At 43.4% G+C, this 8,395-nt stretch overlaps 1 protein-coding gene across 1 annotated transcript in view; it reads right to left on the bottom strand.

The window, feature by feature from the left end:
- The window catches only part of Atp6v1c1 (ATPase H+ transporting V1 subunit C1), a gene marked incomplete in the record, with an annotated part of 52,660 nt that overhangs the window by 43,852 nt on the left and 413 nt on the right, over nucleotides 1-8,395 (bottom strand).

Genomic DNA, 8,395 nt, shown 5'->3' on the forward strand with positions numbered 1-8,395 from the left:
AGCTGTCATGTGGGTGCTGGGATTTGAACCCAGGTCTTCTGCAAGAATAGCCAGTGTTCTTAACCACTGAGCCATCTCTCCAGCCCCTTTAAAAAGTACACTTACACACATTATTTTACAAAACAACTGTTAAAATAGGTTTGGTATTATACATCTGTAATTCTAGCTCTTGGGAGGTAGAGGCAGGAGGATCAGGAGAGCTTCAGGTCATTCTAACCCATTGTCTGGGTTACATATGATCCTATCTTTAAAAAAAAAAAAGGTATCAATAATGATGTGTAGTAGCACATGCCTATAATCTCAGCACTGAAAGCTGAAACAGGAAAATCACAAGTTTAAAGCCAGCCTGGGCTACACAGTGAGTCACTATCTCAACAGTAACAACAAAAGTTGTCAACGATTAACACTTGGAAATTGTGTATGTGCACACACACACACTTTTTTGCATGCATTTCACGGCAATCAGTAACTAAGTAAATGGAAATATAGTAATGATCAAGAATAGAACAATGAAATCTAGGTAAATTTTTGCTCTGCTCAAAAAGAACAATTTAGGGGCTTAGAAAAATGGCTCAGGGGCTGGAGAGATGGCTCAGTGGTTAAGAGCACTGAATGCTCTTGCAGAGGACCCGGGTTTGATTCCCAGCACCCACATGGCAGCTATGAACCATCCTTAACTCCAGTTCCAGGGGAATCCGAAGCCTTCTTCTGACCTCTGTGGCACTGCACAACATGGGTGCCCTCACATACATGCAGGCAATACACTCATACACATAAAATAAAAGTAATAATTTTTTTTTTTAATGGCTCAGTGGTTAAGAGCACTGGCTCTTGTAGATGACCTGGGTTCAGCTCCCAGCACCTGCATGGCAGCTAACAACTGCCCAACATCAACTCCAGTTCCAGGGGTCCAATGCCCTCTTCAAGACATTATACAACACAAGTGCACTTACACATATACAGGCAAAACACTCATACACATAAAAAATAAATACATAAAAATTTTAAAGATGAACAATTTATCCAGTCGTGATGGTACATGCCTGCAATCCCATCACTATGGAGGCTGAAACAGGAGGGTCTAGAGCTGAGGCCAGCCTAGGCAACACAGATGGAGTTCCTGTCTCAAGGGGAAAAAATAATTTATGAAGGAGAGAATATAAAGCATTTTGAATGTACAAGGAACAGGTGGCTTTGTGTCCACAATGTTTCCTCTCCAAGTGACAGAAGGCTGAGAACCTCACTAAAACACATTGTGCCCCAAGTTCTGGTTCCAAACCATTTGAAAAAGAAATTCCAATTTGTCTTGGTCTGAATTTTTCCACCAAATCCTCGTAACCTTCCATTCCAGGAGCCTCCTCCTCCACCTTGACCTTGGGTCTGTCCTCTTTCCCATTCTGCCTCTGCTTAGTCCACTTTACAGATACAACTCCCTGCCTATAAAACCATCCAAGCTTCCAAACAAAACCATCTCCTAACTACGTCTAACTATGCACCAAATCCACTACTATACTAGCTGCCTCTCAATACTTATGCCCATTGTTTTAACCGCATTAAGGCAAACATCTATTTTATGCTTTGTCTAATCTCTTATTTAACTGGTAATTGTTTTCAATTTTGGGTTGTACCATTCATCAAGTCCCTAGAACTGTGGTTGACTCTGAGAAGCAAAATAAATGAAATGTAGTCCTTGTCCTTACAGAGCTTACAAAGGTGGGGTGATCTCTAGGAGAAGGTAGGTAGTAGGTCTATGTAAGTAACAGAAGGGATGAGAAAGAGGCACATGCAGGTGCCAAGATAGGGAAAAAAACACAGTCCATCACATCAGCACAATCCATCAGCAGCACAAAGGAACAGGGGAGGAAGTGTGAGCACAAAGGGGAAAGCCTGAGTTCAAACCTCTGGGGCTGTTAAAAACAAACACAACACGGTGAATGACACAGCACTGCTAAAGAGGGTGCTGAGCCTGCACAGCAAATCCACTAGCACTGCCTCTGTAAATGGGTGACACAAGACAGACCCCAAATGGGCAACCACAGAAGCAGAGAGTGCTTCCATAAGTACCCTATCACTGCATTGATTTTAATGCTTTCAAGAAACCAACTCCTAGGCCAGCTGTGGTGGCACACACCAGATTCCAGAACTTGGGAGACTGAGGCATGAAAACTGTTGTTGCAAGTTTGAGGCCAGCCTAGGTAACACTGTAGGCCCCACGTCAGCATGAACTACAGTGAGACCTTGATTCAAACAAGAAAGGGAAGGAAGGAAAGGAGGAAGAGAGGGAGGAAACCAATACACTGTAGTCTTTGAAATGCAGTCATCTCTCACAGTAAATTAAGTGCCACAATTTAAAGGTGGAAGATGGTCTACACGCAAAATAACTTTCTTTTCAGTCTTGGAAAACAATCAGGTTCTGTATCCTCAGGTTTCACACCTGAGATTCAACCAGTCACATACAGAAAATACTAGGAGGAGAACAGTGAGACGGCTTAGAGTAAGGGCACTTGCCAACCATACCTAATGACCCGAGATCAAGTCCCAGGACCCACACAGTAGAAAGGACTGTGTCCCCTGCAAGCTGTCCTCTGACCTCAACAAATGTACAAGGACATTAGGTAGCACAGTTAATCTAGAGATTATTTAAAGTGCATGGGAAACACTTAGCCATTTTAAACAGCATTTGAGCATCCTTGGATTTGGGCATCCACCAAGGAAGAGGCAAGGTACTGTAACCAGGTCCCTGGGACACCAAGAGTCAACCAAGTTCAGCACCAAGTTTACTAAGGCAGCTTACTTCAACAAACACAAGGAGTAGGCATGCCTAGGATAACAGGAAATAGCTCTCCAAATACACAATTCAATTTCTACAGAACTATCGGGATGAAGCATGTTTCACATACCATTCATCTTAATGGTGTCACATCCTACCACTGCAAAATCATTAATAATACCATACAAATAAACTGTTTGGGGGCTGGAGAGAGAGCTCAGCAGTTAAGAGACTGACTGCTCTTACAGAGGACCTGAGTTTGGTTCCCAGCACCCACATGGCAGCTACCATTTCTAAACTCCAATTCCAGGGGATCTGACACATTCTTCTGTCCTCTGTGGGCACGACAAGGGTGCACTTACAATACATGTAGGATGGGGCTGGAGAGATGGCTCAGCGGTTAAGAGCACCACCTGCTCTTGCAGAGGACCCCGGTTCGATTCCTAGCACCCGCATGGCAGCTACGAACCGTCCTTAACTCCAGTTCCAGGGGAATCCGAAGCCCTCTTCTGACCTCTGCGGCATGGCACAACACGGGTGCACTCACATACATGCAGGCAATACACTCATATACATAAAATAAAAATAAAATTTTAAAAAAATGTAGGCAACACACTCATACACATAAAAGATTCTTCTAAAAAATAACCGTTTCTTCTTTGAATGTAAAAATGTTATCCTTCAAAGCAGAAGCTCCTTAGTTGTGACTGTGGGAGGAGCTTACTTCTACTAAAACTTAAATGTTTCTAGTAACTAAAAGGAAGATTTTTACCTTTCAGTGCTTTCATGTTCATATAAACTGTAACCTCACAATTGTCAGATCATGTATCTTCATTAAATACATCTTAACCTTTTCTTGTTTTATTGTCAACTAAAGTATTTACTAAAGACTACCTGAATGTCAATCCTAAGTATACCTAAGAAAGGAAAATTAATCTTTAGTAGACTTATTTTATAAACTGCTATGTCTTCATCCCAGTGACAAGAAATCAAGTTGTAACAGGAGAACCTTACCTTCACACAGATGCCTGTCACAACAACTGGAAACAGTAGGGGAGGCAGGCTAAGACAACACAGTAAGCAGTATTCCAGTTACTGCCCCAGACCACTGCCCTCTTGCAGCGTACTCCAATACCATTCTTTGGGGAAGGGAATGTAGCTCAGCTGGTACAGTGCCCACTAAAGCCCTGGGTTCTATATATAACACCACATAAACTGTATGTGATGGCACACAGCTGTAATCACAGCACTTGGGAGGCAGAGACAGAGGGAGGGGCAGTTCAAGGTCAACCTTGACAACATATATCTAGGCAAGGCCAGCCTGGGCTACAGGAGATCCTGTCTCAAAAAGAATAAATAAAAATAAGTACTAATACAAAATACTATGTTGGAAAGTAAAACAATATTTGAATTAGCAGACATGGCTAACACCATATCTGTATACCATCACTAGAACTTTCTCATCAGGGAAGGCTCACTCTTGGAATTTCTGCACCTGGGAGATGCTCTCTTCTGACCTCCGTGAGCACTGCATGACACAGGTGCACTTACATACATGCAGGCAATACACTCATACAAATAAAATTAAAAATTAAAACAACAACAATAAAAACATCCTAGGACTTGGGAGGCGGAGGCAGGCAGATCTCTGTGAGTTAAGAGGCCAGCCTGGTTTACACAGCAAATTCCAAGCCAGCTGGGGCTACAGGGAGACCATCTCAAAAACAAAAACAAAAAACAAAACAAAAAAAAACACCATTCAGGGCTGGAGAGTTGGTTCAGCAGTTAAGAACACTGATTGTTCTTGAAGAAGACCCAGGTTTGATTCCCAGAACCCACACAGCAGCTAACAACTGTCCATAACTCCGGTTCCAGGGGATCCAACAGCCTCTTCTGTCCTCTGTGGGCCTTGCACGACATGGGTACGCTTACCTACATACAGGCAATACACGCATACATATAAGATAAAAATAATAAAATATTAAAAACAAACAAACAAACCACCATTCTTGTATTCACCCACCATTCTTTCAAATGTGTACTCATGTTCCTCACCGTAGACACCTGGCCTGTCTTTTATCCTGGTGTAATACAAGCACTTCTCCACTACCTGCCTGGCTTACTTCTCTGAACTCAATAAATGTAAAGCACATTTGCACAAAGGTTAAGTGTCAAAAGTATACTTCCCACTGGAGAACTTTGTTTCATTATGACTTATAAGATTATAGGTTAAAGATGGGCTGTAATCCTGACACTTGGGAGGCAGAGGCTGGGCTATAGGAGATCCTCTCAAAAAAACAACACAAAGAAAAAATTTCAGATCACCGTAGTTTTATGTCTGTGCTCTTTCCAAGGATACCATGCCAATGCTTTCTACTGTCTTAAAAACAGTGGTGAAATGGAAATCTGATGTGAACTAAATTTACAGTTAAAATGATGTAATTCCATATCCAAACAGTAGAAAAGATTCATCCTCAGACAGGAGGGAATATATGAGGCCAAACTATAACCAAGAGGTACTTGGTCAAAACTGCTGTTGCTCCTTAATAAGCAGAAGGGGGCAAGAGGGAGCAGAAGGGTCTGTAGTTTCAGGTCAGCCTAAGCTATATGGTGAGATCTTGTCTCAAAAAAAAAGTTCAAAGGAAGACTTACTGCTGAGGGTCTGGAGGGTAGCAAAGATTCAAAGAGACCCTTTACAAAGGTTTATCTTCGCATGCTGGCTTCTCTTAGCTAATGGAATTATTTTACAAGGTTATGGAATTGGCAATAATCACAGAATCCAATTTTTGAAGCCCATAAGTTTGTGCTTAGGTTGTAGAAAAAAAAAAAGCCAATATAATGAAACTCCTAAGATTTATTTAAAGAGTATTTCCTTCCCTATCTTAAAAGCAGAATTATAGTAGTCACCCAGCTCTCAACATTAGGTTAGATACTATACTGTTTCTTGAGATCAGATCTAGTATCTGCAAAGCACACCAAAAGGAAAAAAGATCCTGGAGTGGAGACACAACCCTGAGGCTCCAACTTCAGCTCAACTGGAGACTCACTTATTGCCAAACAACTGTGATTGGCACCTGCACACTTTCTGCTCACCTTCTTGCTCATCAGCCCCTCCGGCTAGACTGTAAAGAGAAGCTCACAGAGAAGCAGCTTTGCTTGGGGTTGTTTCCAGACAGGGTCTTGCAATGTAGCCCTGGCTGACCTCAATCTTGTGGCAAGCCACCTGCCTCTGCCTCCAAGTGCTGGAATTGCAGGTGTGCACCACCATGACTGGCTTACAGAAGTATCTGAAGCACAGACTGCCACTGCCGACTCCCTTGAGGCTAAGTAAGTAAATTTCAACCTAAACTCTGAATCAAAGATATCACACATCTCCAAATATTCACCCTTCTCTTTACATACAATTGAGGTAAAGTACTGGACAGGGAAATCAGCAAGAGCGATCCATGACAGAAAGACTATGGAAGTTATACCAGACGGGCAAATCACTTCTCTGCTTCTATTCCTACCTACACAATGATCAGCATTCTCACCTACTGTCCCTCAAAGATCCAGGAGAACAAAATCAACAGGAAAGGGAAACAGAAAGCACTACAAAGGGATAGGTGTAAAACGCTAAAAGAAAGTTTTACAACAGTCTCCCACCAACTCCAGAATGATCCAGGCACCACTCTGCTCTTCTACTGAGTCAGGGTAACATAGAATGTAATCTCTTCCCTTTCCCAATTCCTTAGGTGAACATAGTTAAGCAATCCTCTGAATTCCTCAGTGTAGACACCTATGCCTCCAAATCCTTTAGTGGGTTACAATGTCCCCTTGAGCTGGTCTCATTCACTTTTGCCATCTTCCCATATTCTTTACAAAATGATGTTTTCTAAAGCCACAGTTTGACCTCACTGCCTGTTGTTATCTTCACTGGATTCTCTTTGCTTTCAGCATAAAAGCAAACCCTGTGGAGTCTGACCCACAGCTCTCCTCCTGCACACATCCCTGCCTGCCCATGCACTCATTCTCCTCTCTCTCTCCCCTCCCCACCCCCTCCTTTTCATACTACCCTACAATTTCTGAAAAGGTTTACTCCTCCTCTGACCTCCAGGCTTCAACATATGCTGTTCCCTCAGCCTGTAATGTTCTTTTCACTCCTGCTCTTACATCCCTTTCACACCAATCTCTTCTCAGAGATGAGTTCAAGTCATAGCCTCAGCAAAGCCATATTTGACTCTTCCACGAAGGTCACACTCCTGCTAAACTCTTTTGTACCTATCATTCTTTCAAAGCACATTTTACCCTTGTAAGACACAAAATCTCTTTCTTCTGACTGAAAGCTCTAAGAGGATAGATCCCGTTTTCTCAACCATAGCATCACAAAGTGTCTGGCATATAGTATGCACTCAATATGCATTAGCTGAGCATCACTGAAAAGTCATTACTTACGGGCTGGAGACATGGCTCAAAGGTTAAAAGCACTGGCTGTGCTTGCAGAGGACCTGGGTTCCGTTTCCAGCACCCACATCGTGGCCAATAACCATTCAGAAGGGCAGGTCCAGGGGATCTGATGCCCTCTTCTGGCCTCCGTGGGCACTGGTGCACTTAAATACATGCAGGCAAAATTCCCATACATATTAAGTCATTACTTGAGCCAGGTATGGTGGTGCACGCACACCTTTCATCCCAGCTCTCGGGAGGCAGAGGCAGGTGGATCTCTGTGAGTTCAAGGCCAGCCTGGTCTACACAGTGAGTTCCAGGCCAGCTGGGGATACAGGGAGACCCTGTCTCAAAAAGACCAAAAATAAAAAAGTCATTACTTGACCTCAAAACTTTCCCACTTTCTCACAATGTCCCCTAGCACAAACTTGGCCTTTGACTCCCCGAGAAACATTTCTTCCCCCTCATTTTCAGGCCTTCAAATAACAGGGCTTTTTCTGCACAGAAAGTTCTTCCTATTTCTCCCAAATTCCACTGGCTTGCCAAGACCCAATTCAAGTTTTCTTTCCTACAAGATATGTTCCCACAGTGCCAGTTTGTTCCATTTATCTGGCTCCATATGTGCAAAGCACTTCACTTTTTGTTTCGGATAGTTGGATTTAATTTCAAGAGTTTCTCTTGTGGCTTATCTTCCAACCATCAGTGCGACCTCCTAAGGCTGAACTATTGACACCCCACTCCACACCCAGCAGTTCTAAGTCTGGAGCTTTCAGTGAGACCATTTTTCCCTTGACATACTACATTTTTCCTCTGAAAAGAATGCTGGCTTCCCTCTCATTTGTCTTCTGTTTCACAGGTGATTCACTTTGCCTTATGAGCCTTTTTTCCCACAAGTTCCTCTCCGGGGATTTTGGATGACCCTCCCCGTATTCCAGTAAGAAATGGTTATTATAACTGCCTGGACCCCGTTCCTTCCTCTGCCTGAAGGCCCCTGTGTGCTGGCTGACGGCCCCCTGCCTGCAGCAAGCAGCTCTCAGGCCTTTAAAACTGCCATTCCCTCCAATGGATATAAGGGACCCTCACTGAAGAGTTGGCCTCACACACACCAGCCCGGATCCTCACCTGGGCCACTGTCACTTTCCAACCTCTCACCGGTGCTAAGGATTCATTGGGACCTTCCAGGTGGAAAGGTCCGGAACA

The sequence above is a fragment of the Nannospalax galili genome, unplaced genomic scaffold (assembly GCF_000622305.1).
Source record: "Nannospalax galili isolate Female #2095 unplaced genomic scaffold, S.galili_v1.0 scaffold284, whole genome shotgun sequence".
NCBI classification, from domain to species: Eukaryota; Metazoa; Chordata; class Mammalia; order Rodentia; family Spalacidae; genus Nannospalax; species Nannospalax galili.